The following is a 23,053-nucleotide window of genomic DNA, read 5'->3' on the forward strand; positions in this document are numbered from 1 at the left end:
CGCCAAATGAAAACAAAAGACGATGCCAACAGCAAAATAAAATTGTGCCGGGTCGGACTGCTTGCCGTCACCCAAAGAATGCACACAGCCTCGCGAGCGCCTGCAAGAGTCCAAAATATACGGTCTCACGCTCGGCTCACCACCACCACCCCTTTCCCCCCCAACGTCCGGCTGCCACAGAGGGAAGCTTTGCACCAAAACAGGAGCCCTCCACAGTAGCGAAGAAGCTAGAGCGGCGAAACGAAACGACCAGAGGGCAGCAATAACGCCCAGGCGGGAAAGAACCTTCCGAGCGACTGCAGAACTTCAGAGCCGCTGTCGCCGGCTCTAATGGGAAAGCAAAGGCGGGAGCTGTTCCAGTGCTGACCCTGGGAGAAACTGCAACAGCAGCAACGCCATCTTGGTCCAGATCTGCCCTCCCCCCAACACTGCAGTAAGCAGCAGGAAAGGAGCGGAGCGGGGCCGGGCAGGCGGGCGGGCGGTGGGGGGGGGTGCGGGAGCGCGAGAAAAGGCGGCCGGGCAGCGCTTGTCCAGGTGCCACGGTTTGGCGCGCGCCGGGGCGAAGAAGGGGCGTCGCTGCACGTGCAGTCAAGTGTGACCCGGCTGAGCTCGCGCGCTCGCGCTCTCTCGGCCGCGCGCTCGCGTCCTTCATTCCCGCACCAGCGGGGCATCGGCTGCGGGGGCGCGCCTTGCCCAATTTACGGCGGCCGGCCGCCCGGCCAAGGCAAGCGAGCCTCGGTTCCCCCTCACGCGCTCCCTCATTCCCGGACGCGCTAGCGCGGCGGGCTTCCCGCTCGGAGCAAGGCTTCGAACCGCCTGGACCGGGGCCACGGCACGTCCGCTTGCGCGCTTCGAGCCATTTGGAGCCTGAGCGGCGCCCTTGACTAATACCGGCCTCACCCAACGGGTCGTGGTTTTTCGGGTGACGCTGGTCTAAGCGGGAGATTTTTTATTTTATTTTATTTTATTTTATTTATTTTGCAAAATCGGCGCAAGGCGAATCTTAAGAGCGACGCCCCCCGCGCTCGCCTCTGTTTCTGGCGCTCTTCTAGATAGCAAGAGTTATAGCGGGAAAGGGGTATGGGACTCTCGTGAAAATCGCAAGGCCGATCTCCCACACCCTCCACGCAGCGTTCATATCTAGCCCCCACCTCCCCCAGTTCCCCATGGTAGATATGCTAGTGGGCTGCTGGGGTGCTTTTTTGTTTCTGCGGTGTGATGCATGCATGGCACACAGTCATCAGGTTGAGGCGACCCTCTTGCTATTAATTCATGATGCGAGAACACCCTCTCCCCCGCCAAAGCTTTGAAATGGTGTCAGATGGCAATTTTCGCCCACAGGCCTGGCATACACCAAATCTTTTACAGACTAATGTGTCTGAATCCATCTCCCATTGCTGGCAGCCAACACCGGGTCAAAGTGGCTAGGGATTATGGGAAGTTCACCAGGTTAAGAAAAGCAGGCATATATGCCCTCCCTAGCTCCACATACTCAGAATAGGCAACTTGACGCTTTAACATGATGTCATGATGTAGAATGTTCACTTATGCTTTAATTGCACCGCTTTTGATGTATTTTTAAATCTTTATCTTATCAGGCATCTTGCATGCCTACTTGGACAGAGAAACAGCATAGTAATGGAATAAATCAATAACAACATAGAGTGTTTAGACCATCAGGATAGCATAAGGATGGAGAAGAAAGCACACAATACACAGAAAATCCAAAAATAGCATTGAAAAAGACAAGCAATTCCCCTGTCCCCAGTGTCCCTGGAAACACTATCAAGGCACACCAATCAGTGGGAGAGTTTTTTCAGCAGTAGACAGTTCAAATAAGTTCTAGCACATACACACATACATACAGCAAAAAGGGAGAAGGGGCAGAGATCTGCAGCCTTTCTATTTTGTAAATGAAATTCCATCCCCTTTGCTAACCTCTGTGGATGAGCTTTGCCAAGGGATGAGAGTGGAACTGCTGCTTAGAGGCCCAAGGCAAAGTGCTTGTTGGAGTCCTAAGCAGGAAGGTGTTAGAAATGTATTCAATGTATCATGTATATTGAAAAGCCAGGCTTGTTTTGCACAAAACACTTTCTTCTTCTACAAAGTCCCCTTCCCCATTGTTATTCCCATCAGAAATAGAGGACAGGGAGCATGTATTACACAATCTTATACCAGTGGCCGGGAACTTACATACAGGTGCTATCATACATGGCATGATAGTCAAGCCTAGCAACCTGGATTCTGATACAAGTGGGGCAATTCTGAATTTGTAGGCAATTTAAAAAGAAAACAAAAAGGGTTTCCACGTGAAGTAATTCTGTCTTCACCAATAATCCAGTAATAAGGCTTAGAAATACTGAAGATTGCCAATGACCTTCAAGATAGAATGGATTTAAACACAAATCGCCACATCCAGTTGCATTCAGTAACTGCTACCATCAGTCAGATGATGAAATCCAAGGTTTTTTGGTTCCGTGAGATGTTGTTAACATACAACTGCTTCTAATTTACCAAACTACAATTGTCACCATTTTGAATTTCCCATGCCATTAGGGCAGATTCCATGGAAGTTACGATGAACATACCTTCTGCTGCTCATCTTTGTGGATGGCAGTATTATGTTGGTCTAAAAGTAGATTGCAGAACTGGATGTTCTCAGATGAAAAGAGAAATGATCAGTGCGGAAAATGAGGGCTCAAGACACAGTTAAAATAGTTATAAAAGCTGATTAAGAGTTGTCTGTCTTGAGAGCTACTTTATTTAAAGCCCAACGCCAGAATGTTTTCAACAAAGTATGCATCATATGCTGAAAATGTGATGAAATCTAGCAAGGAGGCTGTATCTTCTCACGGTCTGTTTTAATGTTTAAAGTTTGGGCTTCTAGTATATACTATTAATTTTTCAGAGGATCAGACTCGCAAAGAACATGATGCTGCAGATGTCATCTTACCATAAATAGATCTTACGTTAGAAGATGGGGGTAATAAAGGTCTCCTTGTGAACAAATGTTCTCTGAAAGGCTACCCCTGATGCTTTTCAAGCTTACTCTTTTTTTCTTCCTGGGGTACAAGATAATATTGCATTGTATGCAGCTACAATTCCCACTTGTAAAAATCAGAATGCAGAACTCTTAATGGGTGGTTATTGAAGCAGTTTGCCTGAGTGGGAGCAGAAATGCTTAGCACACAATCTGCTTTTAAATAATATCCCTTTTCATCAGTAAGAAAGCAGCTGCCTCTTCAAAGTTAAGAAAAACGGATTTTATTCTTCTTTGGAGACCTCCAAGGAAAAAAAGGGAGAACGAATCCCAGAAAACTATTGACAACTTCAGAGAGAGCTAGATTCTTAATTTGGTTTATTGAGCTGTCTCTGTTGTCTGTAAGGATTTCTTGAGGGACCTCGAATTCTACAGCCTCCATCTCAGCTGGTTAATAATGGAACTTTATGTCCCTGAACCTACTCCACTGGGGGCTTTTCCAAATAGTGTGGATATAAAATATGGGGTAAATTTTGAAGACAGTTAAATGTCTATAAGAATCCAGCCCAGCCTAAAACTCCCCCTCTCAAACCAACCCAAAAACTAAGCTGACCAAAGAGCAGGCATAATAAATTCCCTCCCACTGTGGAGGCTGAAGGGGAGGATACACCTTAAACCACAATTTCTGTTGTTAAGTGAGACTTTTGTTAAACGGGTTTTGGCCCATTTTACAACCTTTCTTGCCACTGTTGTTGAGTGAATCACTGCAGTTGTTAAATTAATACCACAGTTGTTAAGTGAATCTGGCTTCCCCATTGACTGCTTGTCAGAAGGTCCAAAAGTTGGGGACATGTCTTCCCGGATACTGCAACCGTCATAAATATGAGTCAGTTGCCAAGCATCTGAATTTTGATCACATGACCATAAGGATGCTGCAATGGTCGTAAGTGTGCCAAATGGCCGTAAGTAACTTCTTTCAGTGTTATTGTAACTTTGAATGGTCATTAAACAAACAGTTGTAAGTCAAGGACTACCTGTATTGATTCCATGTTCTGTCTGACAGCACAGTCAACAGCACCTAAAGTTCTTTGTCATAGCTCTCTGAGCATCACCTGAAAATACACCATAAGCATGTTTAAATATCATGTCTTTATGACTTTTTCATTTCATCTCCAGCCCATTGCAAAGGCTCATTAGAATCATTATTTTGCAGTTTGAGTTTTAAAGACTAGTTTTTCTATCTCAGCCAACATTTTTGTACTTGACATACCAGTGGGGGGCATCCCCTTTGCTCTGGTTGCTGAGCATTTCCTCAACAGCAATTTTGGCTCACACTCTAGGAAAGTTGGAATTACTGCATCAGATGCATCTGCCATGTAATCTTCAATTATACAGATTTAGCACCATTTTGAAGGAGCACCTAATCTCAAATCTATTGCAGCAACTGATAGAGGCACAGAAGGAGGAGCTGTGATGGAAAGGAGAGCTATCTTGATGTATCAAAAACACTCCACTCCTACACCCCACCCCCCAAATATACTCCACAGATCTCCATTCTGTCAATCAAATTACTTTTGGACTAGGAGTAAAGCCAAAAGACTGCAACACATTCCCTGTAGCAGCGCTCAGTCAGATAAGCAGGGATTAGCACTAGACAAACAATCAGGAAGAAAACAGCAATGAAGGAACCTGCTTCCTTCTTCTAATGAAGGAAATCACCCCCACCAAAACTGGCAGGGGAAGTTCCTTCATATAAAAAGGCAGCAAAGGTTACCTACCAGTTGAGTAATGAAACACTGAAAGAAAAAAACAAGCTCAGAGATCACCAAGACTCCATAATTTAACCCTGTGCTACAGATATTTTCTTCTACTGGAGCTCCTCCACTACTTAAGAATTGGTCTGTATGTTTTACACAAACACAAGCCCTGCTCTAGATACAGTAGTAGTGTGTCATGTCCTGACTGCAGAGCTGGCCTCCCATCAAGCTGAGTAGGCAGCTGTTTCAGGCAGCCTCTTTTGGATGTCACAAAAAATGGTGCTTTTAATCACAGAAAAACAGGGTGTATTTGCATGCATGTTGTGTCAAAATAACCTGAACCTTCTTAGGAATTAAGATATGGAAAGGAAAACCCTTTGCTGTTCCAGCTGAGAGCATTTTTTCCCCCAGGGCATCAAGCAGAGGGCAGGTTGTTGCAAGGGGAGAGGGGTGAGAATATAGCTCCTCTGATATATATATATGAAGGAAGAGGTGTACTGAATTGGAGCAAGAATCTGGAACCAAGGGGAATAAAATGATCAAATGGTGAGGCACTGCTGCAAAGGAAAGTGTGTTTTTTTTCCCATCTGTTCAATCCTGTCCAATTCAAGTCTGCAGGGTTTTTTGGCAAGGCTTTTCCAGAGTGGCTTGCCATTGCTTTGTTTCTAGGGCTGAGAGAAAATGACTGGACCAAGAGCACATAACTGGCTTCCTGCCCAGGCAGGACTAGAACTCTCAGTCTCCCAGTTTCTACCCTGATGCCTTAACTGCTACACCAAGCTGGCTCTCGCCAAAGGAAAGCAGTGTAATTTTAATAACACTTAACATCTTTGTTTACTTTCTCTTTTCTGCCCTGAAAACAGCTTATAAATTTTGTCCCTCTGGATTAGTAGAGAAATAGCCATGCAGGCTTTAAGCAAATAATTAATAACATAATAATAATGTTCAAAGTTCACATGTTTTGTCTGAGCAAGTTGTTGTGCGTAACACTAATGTAACCCATACTTCCAATCACTCCCCAGACCACAAAAAAGACGTGCTAAATGATAATGGCTTTGGCATCAATATGTTCCCTTTGGTACCCAATTCATTCTCTTGAAGAAAAACGAATGCGTGCATTTTGTCAATACAGCAGGCACCAGCAAAGACAGCCTCTATTTTAGGCTGTTGCCCTGGATATTCAGCATGCCTGTAAAATCTATATCTATCAAGCCTGCATGCATCAATTTACCAGCCTCGCGTGCAATACAGAAAGAGATCTCACATGTGTTTATTTGCAATTTGTTCTGGATATTACCCGCACTCATAGTACACAAGCTGCTTCCCACATGCAAAATACACATTCCCACAAAAGAGAGTTCTGTTTCATATTATGAATACTTCAGCCCCTCCCTTTATTCTATGGGTAGAAAACTGATTCCTTAAAAAAACAAAGGCAGAACTGGGAAATTAAATAAGATGGGAAACGAAGCTGGGAAAAGACAAGACTAACATCATTTCATATAGCCTCTGATTAAAGTTTGAACTTGTCAGAAATCTGGAAGACGATAATTGATCCAGATGGAACCTGGGTTCTCAAGAAAATTATCATTTTAGAGCAATAGCTAAACAGTCTAGCTACAGACATGTATTAGGATAATTTTATTTTTCTCAGCTTTGTGCTCAAGGTTGACTCAGCCTTCCATCCTTTATAAGGTAGGTAAAATGAGGACCCAGATTGTTGGGGGGGCAATAAGTTGACTTTGTAAAAATATACAAATAGGATGAGACTATTGCCTTACACAATGTAAGCCGCCCTGAGTCTTCGGAGAAGGGCGGGATATAAATTCAATTTTTTTAAAAAAAAAATGATTCCTATTTCTCCGTATAAATGAGGACATAGGCATTATAATCTGGGCCTTGCATTCCTGACTTCAGGTTGGCGGGGAAAATATTATTCTGGTAGTCTGTGATCTTAAACTGCAACATTGTCTGTCTCTTTTGTAACAGACCAGCATCATCCTGTGGCTGGCCTGGATCACCGCATTCTCTCTTTTTTTAAAATTCACAGACTTTTATCTCCGATTATCTTTTCAAAATAAAATTTGATTTTGTTAACACTGGTGAGTTTGATCTTTTTCCCAAAAGGGCAAGATGAGCTGAAACTCCTAATCACATATCTATATGTTAATAAACAGGAAATTGCATTATAGAAATCATAATCATTATTATATACATAACAATGTGAAATCAAAACTGCCAATTCTTTAGCTGGTGTTGGCTTTCATACACATCAAGAACCCTGGATGTCATAAAATATTGATGTGGTATATGTACAGGATCCAAGCAGTATTGCTTTTTGTAATTGACACATTATCTAAGAACCATCCAAGATTGTTTGGTATGGTCCAGTGTGCCACTAAACACAGATCACCAGAGTCAGTTTATGCCTTAATCTTTCAAGTTCAATTTTCAGATACTTTCTGATCTTCTCCAATTCTTTCTTTTCTATTCTACTATCTCCTGGTATTGCCATATCAATTACTTACATTCTTCTTTTGAACAATAGCTACTGTGATGTATTTTGAGCCAAAACTTCATCAGTTTATATTCAGAAATCCCACACTATTTTAACCTGTTCACATTTTAATTACTTTTTCAACTCCGTGTTCCCACCAATTTTTCAATTTATCGGCACATGATAATTTCTACAGAAGTTCCAGGAAATCATTTTGGCAACTGTGTCATGTCATTGTTTATAACCAGTTTGTGAAATCTTCTAGACTGACCTGAGTATATAATCTACTATGCAAGGAGATTATTATTATGGTTTTCACCCATAATAATATGGGTGGTTTCCATCCATCCATCTATTGAGTCCTTCCCAAGGACATGAGATAGGTAGATGTTTTTGTTTGATGGTGTTAAACTGTTCCAAGTAAAACTGTCTTTTGCAATTGACTGATGGGAATTTTTCACTGCCAATTCAGACTGGACCTGGCACCCCCATTCACCCACTGAGTCCTTCCCAAGGACAGGGAATGTTAAGCTGTTCCAATTAAACAGCTGACTTTTGCAGTTGACTGATGGAGATTTTGTCAATGCTGATAGAGTTTAAGTGGTGATCCAAATGTTTTGGAATTGCATTCAAGACATTATTGATTCTATCTTTTCTTTCTATTGCCACGGTCATTCTACTTCTGATTTGCAGATGTTTGTATTTTGTTATTTTTTTCTGGTTCTTTCTCTTCTCTCTTGTTGTCTCCGTATACTACAATGTCCACTATTCAGACTTTTTTGTCTTACCAACAATTGTTAAGTCTGGGTTGTTATGTGGCAAGTGCCTGTTTAAATTCTAAATACCCAGAGCACTGTAGTTTTCCTCATTTTCTATTGCTTTGTCTACTTCAGGGGTGTCAAACCAGGGGTGAAATGCTCCCGGTTCGGACCAGATTTCCTAATCCTGTAGCAATGGCAGCGGGTGATTCGGAGAACTGGTAGCAAAAATCCCTGAGCCCCCCTCCCCCTCCCCCGCCCACACCCAGCTGAGCTGCGCAATCATCAGAGGTTTGGTTGTTGTTTTTTACTTTTAAAAGCATTTTTTCTTCGGCCGAAAAATGCTTTTAAAAATAAAAAAAAAGCTTCTGATGATCACGTGGCTCAGCTGGGATTGTCAGAACCCTTTAGAAGCATTTTTCGTACAGCCTCTTTGGCTGAAGAGGCTGTAAAAAAAATGCTTCTAAAGGGTTCTGGCTACTCAAGCTGAGTAGCCTGATCCCTTTAAAACTAATTTTTTTTTACAGCCTCTTTGGCCGAAATTGCTTTTAAAGGGATCAGGCAACTCAGCTGGGATCGCCAGAACGCTTTAGAAGCATTTTTTCTACAGCCTCTTCAGCTGAAGAGGTTGTAGGAAAAATGCTTTTAAAAGTTTAAAAAAAAAGGTTGGCCACACCCACCCAGTCACATTACCATCCACCAAGCCACGCCCACAGAACCGGTAGTAACAAATTTTACATTTCACCCCATGTCAAACTCACGTCATCATGGCGGCATCACATGACATGTCGGGACTTTTTCCCCCTTTGCTAAACCAGATGTGGGCGTGGCCGGCGCATGACACATCCAGCCCGTGGGCCAGGAGTTTGACAGCCCCGGTCTACTTTATAGTCCTACCAGTTCTTGCTTGCAGGCAAGCAATATTTCTTACAGATAGTCCAATGCTACTTTGCATGCAGTTGTTTGTCATATATCATTGTTGTTACTTTGTCATTTTGCTGTTTGTAGTCAGTCTGTGCACTGCTTGCAGCAACTAACTAGGTCGGGTGTCGGCAACCTGCAGCTCCAAAGCCGCATGTAGCTCTTTGACCCCTCTCCTGTGGCTCCCTGCCGACCCAATTGTGCAACCTGCTCTCTGCCCTGAGGCACTGGCCCAACCTGGCTGCGCAACCTGCTCTCCACCTCGAGAAGGTGCAAGCCTTGGGCTGAAGCACCCCAAGCGTTTTTTCCTGCATCCTGCCTGCGACCGGCTGCTTTTTGCAGTTCCGTGTCCTTTGTGGACAGCTCAGCACCAGTCGCGGTCCCCTTCGTGTTGGCTCAGGAAGGAGGGGAACGGGGAGGCGCAGCCACCACCACCAGATGCAGGGAGGGAAGAGCTCCAGCTCTCCTGTACAGCGTGACCAGATACTCATAGGAGTGTGCAGTGGCGGCAGCGGGAAGAGAAGTCGCCGTCGCTGCCACAGCCCTGATCCCGGCACAAGAGAGTATCCCGCTTGTACATGTGTGTGTGTGTGTGCAAGAGAGAGAGAGATGAGAGAGAGAAAAGGGGAGAAAAAGAGAGAAAGAGAAATGAGAAAATATGGCGGGAAATGAGAGCGAGGAAAGAGAGAGAGAGAAACAATTGTGAGAGAGAGAAGGGGAGAGAGGGAGAGGAAGAGAGAAATGAGAGATAGCTTGAGAGAGAGAATGAGAGGGGGCAAAGAAAGGGAAACAAATGAGAGAGAGGGAGAGAGAGAGAAGGAAGGAAGAAAGAAAGAAAGAAAGAAAGAAAGAAAGAAAGAAAGAAAGAAAGAGAAAGAAAGAAAAGAGGGAGAGGGAGAGGAAAAAGAGAGAAAAACAGAAATGAGAGGGAGGGAGAGACCCATTTCAAACAGAAGCCACCGGGAGCCACAAAAGGTAGACATGACTGAGAGGGTGTGTGTCATGTGACTGGGTAAGAGTGCCATTGAGTTGGCCATGCCATCCAGGTTTTGTGGCTCCTAGTGTACTGGCCGTGTAATACTTTGCCTTGCCATGTTTCTTTTCTAATCTTCATTTAGTCTTTCTTGTAGGCCAGTTTGGTTTCTTCAGCATTCAGTTAGCCTCCCTGGTATACTAACTTCAGTGCCTCTTCTTCACTGTCCTTCTGACATTCTTCCAAGCCCTTTTTCCTTCTTCAAGTGTCTGATATACTTGCAATATTCCACGCCCACCTATTTTTCCTTGATAAGTAAAGTCCGTCAACATTGCTACATGGATGAATTCATTTTTATTTTATTTTTATCATTATTTATATTCCACCCAGCTCCCAATGACTCTTACCTTTTAATAGACCTGTGAAACCCAACACTGCTGGGCAAATCAAGGAAGCAAAGACCACTTAGACTTTGTTAAGGTATTTTTAATGACAGTCATAAGATAAATAAAACAAAAATCTCAGAAACTATAGGAAATAACTCCAACCGTTACTTATAGAAAAATTCTCTTTGAATTATTTGAAATGTTTCTACCCAGGTATCTTGCCACCTGGCTAGAGCTGTTATTTATAACAGGTTTGCCTCCTGTGTTTTGATTGTATACACCTACTGTCTCTTTTTCATTCTTTTTCTATTTTCACCACAATGTCTCACATACCAGAATGACAGCGCAGGTTGTGAAGGCCCTCTCTCTCTCTCTCTCTCTCCCATTTCAAAGTTAAGGAGATAATGTCTGCTGAGATCACCAGCAGAAGTCAACACCAGCAACTAGCAAGTTGCTATCCAAAAGGAGAAATCAGGGCCATGATGTGAAGACATAGAATGCTTGTGAAAAAAGAGGACTGAGACCTCCAGACTTTGGCCCTTACAGCTGTTCTCCTTTACATGGAGACAGTAATGGAATCAAGTGAACCTGGGAGGACAATTGAGGGTTATGCATATTTTTCCTCCTATCTTGCATGTCTTAAGGACTCTGCAACCAAACAAGACAAACACAGACTTCAAGGGATAATTAGAGATGCAGAAAAAACAATTGCTACCAACCTGCCTTCCATTGAGCACCTGTATACTGCACGAGTCAAAAAGAGGGCTGTGAAAATATCTACAGACCAGGGGTGGGTTCTACTTACCTTTACTACCGGTTAGCATCGTGCCCCCCCATGCACGCTTGCTCCGCTCACATGCGCACGTTCTCCTGCACATGCGCAGAAGCTTCTGCACATGCGCAGAAGAGTTTTGATGACGTTTGGGTCAGTGGGCGGAGCCTCCCGCCAGTTTTACTACCAGTTGTATAGAACCGGTCCGAACCGGGGGCAACCCACCACTGCTACAGACCCCTCACATCCTGGACATAAAAGGCGCTATACGGCACTGCACTTCAAAACAACTAGACACAAGGACACTTTTTCCCCGAATGCCTTCACTCTGCTTAACAACTAATTCCCACAACACTGTCAAATAATTTACTAAGACTGTATTACTATTATTCTTCTCTTCCTTACTAGTATCTATCTCTTCCCACTTACTACTATAACCATGTTGCTTGTAGCTTTCAATTATATTGTTTTTATTTGTTTCCTAGTATGATTTTGTTATGTCCTCGGAGTTACGACCCGAGGAACCTTTGCCTTTTGCTAGCCGCCTCTGATTGGTCCAGGCGCGGCTAGCCCGAAAGCGGGAAACCGGCTGCCTTCTGATCGGTTCTTCAGACTTGACAGCTAGCTATTTAAGCTGCTGTCAAGGCAAGGAATGTTGTTGTTCTGTGGAGCATGTTGGCTCTGATAGTTATTCTTGAATGTTGGCTTCCCAAATAAAGCCTGTTAATACTTGAACTCTCGGACTTCATTATTGTTCATGAAAATAGAACACTGGCGACGAGGACGGGGGCCGGACACCCATCGCCGCCGAAATGACAACTACGCTTCCCACATTCTCACCGTTCGAGCCAGCTAACGAGGCTTGGGACGCATATCTAGAGCGCTTTGAATGCTTCCTTCAAGCTAACGATTTGTCAGATCTGTCAAGCACCACGAAGCGGGATTTCTTCTTGAGCTCCTGCGGCTGTGAGATCTTTGCCACAGCTAGGGCTCTAACCGCCCCTCAACAGGTCTCCTCTGTTCCTTGGGAGATGCTGCTAGATAAATTACGAGCTCATTTTTCTCCGGCTCCTTCCCGCATCGCAAGGCGACACACTTTCAGACAGCGTTTTCAGAAGGTGGGGAAATCCATTAACGAATACATGGCTTCCCTACGTGTCGCCGCGCTAGAGTGCGAATTTCGGGAATTGGATGAAATGTTATTGGACCAACTGGTCACCGGGGTTCGAGACCTGCGGCTGCAGCACCGCCTTCTAGCCCGCACAGACGTAAGCCTGCAAGTGGCCATGGATGAGGTGCGAGCCTCTGAGATGTCTGAAAGATCGGCAGCCGAGATCCAGAGGTCCCATGCTGGGACTGCTGCCGAAGGCAAGCCTCAAACAGTCCACCATGAGACCATAGCTGACGAAATACCGTCCGACGAAGAAGACGAAGTGAGCCGCCTCAAGGCGACTCGGAAAAATGTGTGGAGCAGTGACGGGAAAGGCCTTCAGGGAGGTGCCTCGGATGCGGTGGAAACCACCACCGTTCGGACTGCCGGTTTAAAACAGCGATTTGCTGCCACTGCGGCCGGAAGGGCCATCTTTCGCGGGTCTGGCGGGCGTCCCTCCCCGCCTACCAGGGTACCATCCCCCAAGTGAAGCCCAAGCAAGGTGCCAAGAAGATGCCACGCCGCCTTGACGAGTGCCATGCTGTTGATCGCAAGGTGATCATCGCTGAAACCGCTGTCAGCCACGCCTCCGCCGCAGTTCCCGCCAACAAGATTTACCTCAGGGTACATCTGGAAGGTGTCCCTCTCAAGATGGAGGTTGACACCGGCTCTTCGAGGTCCCTCATTGCTTGGCATACCCTGCGGCGCCTACTACCTAAGTTTACAAAGCGGTGCCTCCAGCCCTGTCAAATTAATTTAAGGGACTATCAGGGAAACCCAATTCCTATTGCGGGTTGCACCTCTCTTCATGTCTCCTTTGGGTCCTTTGCGGGTCACTTACCCCTCATAGTAGTTAGAGACAACCTTCCAAGCCTCCTGGGTTTAGACTGGTTTGCTGCTCTACACCTTGACGTATTGGGGGTCCATACCACTGACCTAGACACCCCGGCCCAACTCTTCTCCGAATTTGACGATGTATTTGAGGGCCGGTTAGGCAAATACACAGGACAACCAATTTCTTTTAATTTGGATCCTCAGGTTGCCCCAATCCGCCTAAAGCCGCGGAGGGTGCCGCTAGCGCTCCATCCCAAAGTAGATAAGGAGCTTGATAAACTCATTGCCCAAGGAGTCCTAGAACCCATTGAGTATTCACACTGGGAGACCCCTATTGTGATCCCCCTAAAACCGGACGGATCCATTAGGATCTGTGCCGATTATAAATGTACTATTAATAAGGCCCTGCAAGCAAATCAGTACCCCCTTCCGGTGGTACAGCAATTGCTTCACTCATTAGGGCCTGGGCGGGTGTTTGCTAAACTGGACCTCGCCCAGGCGTATCAGCAGCTCCCGGTGGATGACTTGACCGCCATGGCCCAGGCGATTGTCACCCACCGGGGCGCTTTCAGGTGCAACCGCCTACAGTTCGGGGTCAGCATAGCTCCCGGGTTGTTCCAGGGTTTGATGGAGCGGTTGCTCCAGGGGCTTCCGGGGGTTGTGCCCTACTTCGACGACATTCTGATCTCGGCCATCGACCGATCAGAACTCATCGAACGGCTACGGGCCATCCTCAGCCGCTTCCGGACTGCGGGGTTGAAGCTAAAAAAAGATAAGTGCCACATAGGGGTGCCACAAGTAGAGTTTCTAGGATTCCTGGTGGATTCCAAGGGAATCCACCCCGCGCCTTCTAAGATCGAGGCAATTAGGAACGCCCCAACTCCAACTAATAAGGTGGAACTACAAGTGTTCCTGGGGCTCCTTAACTTCTATTCCGTATTCTTGCCCCATAAGGCTACCTTAGCTGAGCCCCTCCACAGACTCTTGATGTCCAAGGCCCCTTGGCACTGGAACCAGGCCGCTGCTAACGCATTTCAGGCTGTCAAAGACATCCTCACGTCGGCGGCTGTGCTTGTTCAATACGACCCCTGTTTGCCGCTGTCCTTGACATGCGACGCCTCCCCCTATGGTTTGGGGGCCGTTTTGAGCCATCTACTCCCTGATGGCTCGGAGGCCCCTATCGCGTTCTACTCACGCACCTTATCGGCTGCCGAATGAAATTATAGCCAGCTAGATCGGGAAGCCCTAGCCGCGGTAGCTGGAATCAAGAGATTCCACGACTACCTCTATGGTCGGTTCTTCTCCCATAAGCCTTTATTGGGGTTATTGTCGGGGAACAGACAAACACCCCAAATCCTATCCCCGCGTATGTCCCGTTGGGTGGAATTCCTGGCTGCCTACTCCTATCAGCTAATATATAAGCCAGGAAAGTTTATTGGGAACGCGGACGCGCTTAGTTGTTGCCCCCTCCCTATGACAGATTCGGACCCTGCCCCAACATCCCCTATCTTCTTGTTGAGGACTGGGACGTCCCCATCTCCGCCACCTCTATATGTGACCTTTCTGCAAGGGATCCTATTCTCTCTACAGTTTTGGACTGGGTGCGCCGGGGGTGGCCACGGGGACTGGTGGCCCCCAGTTTCCAGCCTTTTGCCCGTCGGCAGCATGAGCTGTCCGTCCTTAAGGGATGCCTATTGTGGGGGAATCGGGTAGTAGTTCCCCCCAACCTTAGACGGCGCATCTTGGCTTGTCTGCACGATGCCCACCCTGGCATTGTGTGAATGAAAACCCTGGGTCGTAGCTACGTCTGGTGGCCGGGCATGGATCAGGAGATCGAGGCCTGGGTGACTAGATGCCCCCAATGCCAGACCTCCAGACCTGCTCCGGCCGCTGCACCAGTTAGGAACTGGGAGCTTCCCAAGACCCCTTGGGCGCGGGTCCATGTGGACTTCGCGGGACCCTTCCTAGGCCAGACTTTTCTGATTCTAGTCGATGCCTACTTGAAGTGGGTAGACATCGTCCTCACACCCTCCCCCACGGCGGGGGAAGTCATCTGAGCTTTAGACGGTCTATTCGCTACCCATGGGCTACCCGACGTTATCGTTACCGATAACGGAGCCCAGTTCACCTCGGCACCTTTCCGGCAGTTTTTGACAAGGCTGGGCATTCGCCACGCCCCCACGGCCCCGTTCCATCCGGCTGGGAATGGCCGGGCAGAAAGGGCCATACGCTCAGCCAAGGAGGCTTTGGGCTGCCTGAGTTCCGCAAATTGGCACCAAAAGATATGCCAATATCTCCTAGCGCAACATACCACCCCTTGCCCAGAGACTAACCGAAGCCCGGCTGAAATGTTAATGGGTCGGCGCTTACGGACCACTCTAGATCGCCTACACCCGAATTTTGCCCCTGACACACCTACAACTGCAAGTTCCCCTTACAGAACATTCCAGGCAGGGGACTTAGTATACACGGAAAATTATGGGACTGGCAACCGATGGCTCTCAGGCCAAATCACCCAACTAACCGGGCCCTATTCTTATAGGGTCCAACTGGAGGATGGTCGCCAGTGGCGCCGCCATGTGAACCAGCTACGTCGCAGGGTCCCTGGAGTGAGTGAGCCACCCCCTGACCAAATCAACTGTCGTGTCCCACTCCTCCGCTGACGACCGGGTCAGGGAAATCCGAATCAGGCGTGCCTCTGCAGCTCTGCCAAAGTCCTAGCAAAGTTCTCAAGGCAGGCAGGAGACCAGAAAGTGACTTCAGCAAGATATGTTCGACTTTGCCTGACTCAGAGAATGCCAGAAAGCAGATCCTTTATATAGGCCATGGGGTGTGGCTCCATGACTCAGCACTTATCCAGGCCTGCCCCTCCCTTCCTTCTGTCGCCGCCGCCTATCAATTCTTCTGAAGCAAGGGTCACTCCAGTCTGCAGCTGTTGGTAATTGACCTTCCTCAGGCTCACATGCTGTGGGGGAGGGGGAGGGGTCTAGTTGCTCCGTTTGCCTGGGCATGGAGCCAGAGCTGGGGGCTGGAGGTACTTCTTCCTCCTCAGCCTGTCTGGGCATGGAGCCAGGGCTGGGGCTGGGAGGCATACTAGGACATTCCTCAGCGTTCAGAAGCAGATAAGAAGGCCCCGGCTGCGGTGAAAGCGGGTGAGACACAACATCAACCCATCTTCAACAACTGGTGCCATCCCTAACCAAACCACCCCCACTACAACGAACGGCGCCACGCCTGAGTTCTCGGGTATCCAGCCGGAACCCGCAGAAGTTTCTATTCCCGTTGCGATCTCGGCGGCTGCCTTACCTGGGGTCTCAGGCCCTCCAGCGACGCTCCAGCCGGCTTATAGTCCACAGGCGCAGTCTCCAGCCGCGCGCAGAGATGACAGCCCCGCTCCTCCTACTCCTACAACGCCGGCCCCTATACTAAGAAAATCGGGGCGGAGCCGACGTCGTCCGGCGTACCTTGCTGACTACGCTTGCGCTGTCTGGGGGGTGAGGGGTGTTATGTCCTCGGAGTTACGACCCAAGGAACCTTTGCCTGTTGCTAGCTGCCTCTAATTGGTCCAGGCGCGGCTAGCCCGAAAGCGGGAAACCGGCTGCCTTCTGATTGGTTCTTCAGACTTGACAGCTAGCTATTTAAGCTGCTGTCAAGGCAAGGAATGTTGTTGTTCTGTGGAGCATGTTGGCTCTGATAGTTATTCTTGAATGTTGGCTTCCCAAATAAAGCCTGTTAATACTTAAACTCTCGGACTTCATTATTGTTCGTGAAAATAGAACAGATTTGATAGCTTATTAGTAACCTTGACTATTACTAAATGTTGTATCTTTTTATTCTTGATGAATGTATTTTATTCTCCTTATGTACACTGAGAGCAAATGTACCTAAGACAAATTTCTTGTGTGTCCAATCACACTTGGCCAATAAAGAATTCTATTCTATTCTATTCTATTCTATTCTATTCTATTCTATTCTATTCTATTCTATTCTATTCTATTCTATTCTATTCTATTCATTTGTTTCACTCCTGGAACACAGGTAGGAGCAGGTTGGTGGACAATTTTTCTCCCTAAATTGTTTTTTTTCCTTTTTGGTGGAGAAATAAAAGGGATATGCACATACAAAAGTTATTCTTATTTCTGGATTTGAAAAGCTAGCTAGGTTAGTATTAGGAGACAGATCTCCCCAGTATGGTCTTCATCTATGGGAAGTCTTTTTGCTTTTTGGTCCAGCTAGCATAGACATCTCAAAGTACAAAATACATGCCCAAATCTGTTCCAGCAGGGGCTGAAGCCCAATCACCCCAGTGGGACCAAATCAATCCATTTGAATTGAAGTAATTAAAAATCCAACTCCAATTAGAAAGATTGGAACTCAAAGTGGTAAGGTAGAAGGACAGGTTCTCCTACTTAAGTCTACAAAACAATAGTGTGTGTTGTGTGTGTATATTTGTGTACATAATAGGAATAGCAGTCACATCTCAATTAGATCAATCCAGTTTACAAAAGTATTTCATCAGCCACATCTTTGTTGACTGTTTGAGGTCATTCTCAGGTTACTGTATTTTTCTCAAGACATGGAATTTCCTTGTTCCAAAGACAACCTTTTATATTACTATTTACCTTAGTTCTTTACAGTCAATATACTTGCAACATACACATAGAACTGAAACAATAAATGTTTATTAAAACAATTAATAGTACTAAAAAATCAATGAACATAAAGCTAAAATAACAAAAATAAAAATGCAGATTACAAATCCATGAGGTAAATATATGCAGTGATGGGATTCAACCAGTTTGCACCACTTCGGGAGAACCGGTTGTTAACTTTCTGGGCAGTTTGGTGAACTGGTTGTTGGAAGAAATCATTAGGGCAGAGAACCGGTTGTTAAATTATTTGAATCCCATCACTGGATATATGTGATGGATTGGGATGGGCTTATATCTATCTATTTCTATCTTTCTCTATGTCAGATAGGTAGACAGGTAGATTTTCTCTCTCCCGCTCGCTCCCTCCCTCTCCCCCCCTTCTCTCTCTCTCTCTCTCTCTCTCTCTCTGTCAACTCATATAAATTTACATACTTTCTTAGGCTTCAACGCTATTTCAGTCTATTAGATTCTGAGTAGTTAGTAATTCCCATGTATAGTATTTAAAATAAGAAAAAACATGTACAATACCACACAAATTCAATACTCCATACAACAATGAACCCTCATCAATATAAATCTTTCATGTTCCTATATAAAAAGGCATAAAAAGTTGCCTGTTATTTTGACAAGCTGCAAGTTTCTTAAAAATTGTTTGCTTTCAGAAGCAATGATAAGGCACATCCTTTAATACAGGGGATCTCCAACCTTGGCAACTTTAAGCCTGGTGGACTTCAACTCCCAGAATTCTGGGAGTTGAAGTCCTCCAGGCTTAAAGTTGCCAAGGATGGAAACCCCTTCTTTAATATATATTTTATGATGCTTGTCTTTAGTGAAATAGGTCTGACGTGTATGAATATGTGGCTGAACCTGTGGAACCCAAAATTTCTATTGGGTTCCTCAATTCTAAGAATATCTTTCCAGAAAATGCTATTAACATTTAATGAGCGAGGATTTTTGTTCTGAATCTGGAGCTATATCATCATGCTTACCTATTGTCAGATATTAAATAGTGTAGCCCAACAACTAGTGTCAACTGTCCAACTTGGGCAACTTTGGAATACACATATATAGCACCTTTGGTTGGATAGCTAATATTAGGACCAAAATACACTAGAACTCTCATATCTCCAGAAATAATTATACCAGTTAAAAAAAACCCCACAGAATGTAATGTCTAAGAAAAGAAGATTTGACCTCTTTTCCCATGCTAAATTGATTTTATGAGGAAACCCAATTTTAAAATTAGGAAACAGATGGTGATATGGAAAAAAAATGGATGGAGTTGGAGATATTGACTTTGGACCAACTGATAGACAATAAAGATGAATTTTAACATATGCTGTGTTAAGAGATAAGTATCATCTATCAGATGTAACCCAATGGCAATATTTATAGCTACCACATTTGTCAACAATATTGTCTAAACCAGCAACAATTTCAGCATACACGCTATCCAAGATACTGGAACAATTTGTTAAATCCTTTAAAACTCGAAAAAGCATTTTATTTTTTTGACTACTGTTTCTACCAGGGGTAAAATTCACCTACTGGTTTGCAAATGTGCGTGCGCTTCGCTCACATGTGACGTCTTCTGCGCATGTGCAAAAGCTTCTGCGCATTAATTGAACGCCATATAAAAAAGGACTAAGAAAGCATTCTGTTAGAAGTATAATAAGGATAATCAGAATCAAGGATAATTAGAATCAAGATTGCATGAACTGTTAATACCACTTTATAATGCCTTGATAAGGCCATACTTGGAATACTGCATTCAATTTTGGTTGTCATGATGTAAAAAAGGTGTTGAGACTAGAAAGAATGCAGAGAAGAGCAACAAAGATGATTAGGGGATTCAAGGATAAAACATATAAAGAACGGTTGCTGGAATTGGATATGTCTAGTCTTATGAAAAGAAGAACTAGGGGTGACATGATAGCACTGTTCCAATATCTCAGGGGTTGCCACAAAGAAGAGGGAGTCAAACTATTCTCCAGAGCACCTGAGGGTAGAACAAGAAGCAATGGGTGGAAACTAATCAAGGAGAGAAGCAACTTAGAACTAAGGAGAAATTTCCTGACAGTTTCCTTACAGAACAATTGATCAGTGGAACATGGAATTTGACAAATTGACAACATAAATGGATTCTCTATGCCCTTACTATAATGATAACAACAGAGTTGGAAGGGACCTTGGAGGCCTTCTGGTCCAACCCCCTGCCCAGGCAGGAAACCCTACACCATCTCAGACAGATGGTTATCCAACATTTTCTTAAAAATTTCCAGTGTTGGAGCATTCACAACTTCTGCAGGCAAGTCGTTCCACTTATTAATTGTTCTGTCAGGAAATTTCTCTTTAGTTCTAAGTTGCTTCTTTCCTTGATCAGTTTCCACCCATTGCTTCTTGTTCTACCCTCAGGTGCTTTGGAGAACAGCCTGACTCCCTCTTCTTTGTGGCAACCCCTGAGATATTGGAACACAGCTATCATGTCTCCCCTAGTCCTTCTTTTTATTAAACTAGACATACCCAGTTCCTGCAACCATTCTTCATATATTTTAGCCTCCAGTCCCCCAATCATCTTTGTTGGTCTTCTCTGCGCTCTTTCTAGAGTCTATGAGCAAAATAGTACTATGAGCAAAAGATTAATATTGCAACATTGGAAAGATAAATGTATGGGACTTTTTACTCAATGACTGAAAATCTGAGCATACTTGCCATCTATGAGTGGATTGCCTATAGATGTAGGCTTTGTAGGGATCACTGTAATAAAATATGGGATTTATTTCTACAAAATATAGCAGGTCAAAAATAATTATAGTTATATAAATGTATTAGAAATAAATATATAGCACTTCAATCATATTTGCACTAGATAAATATATAGAAAACTGTATATGTTAACTGTTATAATGATATGTTATACTTTGGGAGGTTCATCTTTTGAAGCACTTTTATGCAGTTTTTCTTGATAATACTGTATATGTATTTTTCTGTGTCTTTTTTTTCTTCTATTATTACTTAATTAAAAATAAAAAGATAAAAAATAGGTACTATTCAGTTAAGAAGAAAATTATTATTCAGGAGGAGGAGGAGGAACCTGAAGCCCATAATCAGCTCTGGTGCTCAGAACTCTTTTTATTTCTGCTGTATGCCTAGAACACAAATCAAGACAAGGAAGCAATCCTACGCTCTAATTATGCTGAAGATGTAACATCTGTCATTTCACCCAGCCTAAAGAAAGTGCTGAAAAACACACCCGTGCAAAGGATACGCTGCTTGAATTGGTGTGCTGGAATAGCACTTTGCAGGCAAATGGGAATCACTGCAGAGATAACAGCAGGGCATCTCTTGATTTGCAGGGCTGCACCCTGAGGTGAGTTTAGGATCTGCTGTCCTGGAACATCTGCTCAGTGGTGCAGAACCACTGTGCTGTTGTACATCAAATTCTGAGATGTGCCTTATCAAGGGTAATTGATTAAAGAAAGGATCCCTTGCTTTGTCAGGCTCATGAAAAAGCCACCTATGTGCCAATTCAAATAATACATTTAAGTTTATCCTTAAGTCGCTTTAAATATGCACAGAAAAGATATAGGAACACTCTGGCAGATATTTTTGCCACCTGGCAGCAGAGATTTCTTTAGAATTTATACAAAGTTTTGCCTTAGCAAAAGAAATAGCTTAAACAGAAATAGATTGGGACACTTGACTCATCTTTGAAATGTATACAACATTTTCAGTTCTGAATATTTTTCCCCAGAAACCCTACACTTATGTAACACTTATGTCCTACTTATATTATTATCTCAACCCCCATGGCTGCAATATAAGGCAAGAAACAGGTCTCTCTAATTTATAGATTTAGAAATGATGCCTAGTTATTCAAGGTGACTTGCCTGAAGGTGAAGAGGTGAAATAAGTGTCCTTTTAATATCCTGACAATGAGGGAATATCCAGGCATATTTAACCTGGTCAAGGAAAAAATCTGCTCTCTAGATGCACACAACACTTTGACCGATATTAACTAAAGAGCTGGATTCACACAACTGACCTAACACACATAAATCTAAACCAAGGTGAGCTCTACCGAAACTCAACATGTTTTATAAATGCAACCATTAGATTTCCAACTGATCTGATATAAGTATATTGCATGAACGCAACCATAACTGATTTTTGGAAAATACATGAAATATTAAAGGAGGTAGAAAGCAGACATAAGCAACCTTCAAAGATTTGATTCAGTAGATAAGGAAGCTCCAGGAACAGAGAATGATGAAGAACAGGAAGTCTCGTACTGATTTTAACTCACCCACCTCTATATCTCACAAGTTATTGTCCACTAATGTCTTGATAACATTGGCTGAAATCTAAGACCATGCCTTTGGTATTATTTTACTCTTTCAAATTTCACATATAAAATTGAGTGAAGATTTCCCTAAATAAAATTAATATTTAACCGTCCTTTGGCAAAACTGATCAGGTAAAAAGCAAATTACCAAACAGCAATATAGAAGATTTTTAAAGCCAGGATGGATATCGGTTTCAGAAAGAAAACGAGAAACTGGGGCAGAAAAAGAGTTAAATAGTGAATAGATCACAGTGAAGGGCTGTTTGTTGATCTCTTAAATTAAAGAAACACAAATTTGACATGGTGCAGAGCAAAACTTTAGTCTTAAGCACAGAGAGCCAATTTGGTGTAGTGGTGAAGGTGCTGGCCTAGAGGCCCGGAGACTGTGAGTTCTAGTCCTGCTTTAGGCATGAAACCTGGCTGGGTAACCTTGAGCCAGTCACAATCTCTTAGCCAAACTCCCCTCACAGAGTACCAGTAGTTGTGGGGAAATAGGAGGATGGAGTTGTTATGCAGGTTTACTGTCTTAATTTAGTCATAAAGAAGGAATGAAAAATCTAATAAATAATATTCTGCATATCCCAGCCCATTTCAGCGCCCAAAGTATTCTTAGAAAGAAAAATAAGGGAAGGGAGAGAAGTAACTCAACAATTTTGCTTTCTGCTAAATAGATTCTGCTCCATGCCTATCATGGCAGCTGCTTAATATCCCAAAGTTCCCCCCCAAATAAAGAACAGGACAACTCTAGCATAGGTCATATTCAAATCTTTGTTTTTATTTTTGTGTAACTGATATTGTATTTTCTATTGCAGGCCCTTTGGGAATGAGTGAAGATAAAGATGAAACACACTTGCAGGAAAATAACACTATTTGAAACAAACATTTGCAACTGTTCTTGTCTGTTCTTTTATTGTGAAATTGGCCCACCTTAAAAAACACTGAAAACTAAAAAAAAAGGAAATGAATACAAGGGTGACACATATATCCTCTTCCAATTTTTTGGGAAGAGGCTCCATCGCATCACATAA

At 44.2% G+C, this 23,053-nt stretch overlaps 1 long non-coding RNA gene across 1 annotated transcript; it reads left to right on the forward strand.

The window, feature by feature from the left end:
- Nucleotides 1–43: 43 nt before the first annotated feature.
- On the forward strand, nucleotides 44–22,969 carry LOC131191993 (uncharacterized). The gene is made up of 3 exons (XR_009153621.1): nucleotides 44–433; nucleotides 20,834–21,050; nucleotides 22,838–22,969. It is a non-coding gene; the product is annotated as an uncharacterized LOC131191993 (long non-coding RNA).
- The last annotated feature ends 84 nt before the right edge of the window (nucleotides 22,970–23,053 follow it).

The sequence above is a fragment of the Ahaetulla prasina genome, chromosome 2, assembly GCF_028640845.1.
Source record: "Ahaetulla prasina isolate Xishuangbanna chromosome 2, ASM2864084v1, whole genome shotgun sequence".
NCBI classification, from domain to species: domain Eukaryota; kingdom Metazoa; phylum Chordata; class Lepidosauria; order Squamata; family Colubridae; genus Ahaetulla; species Ahaetulla prasina.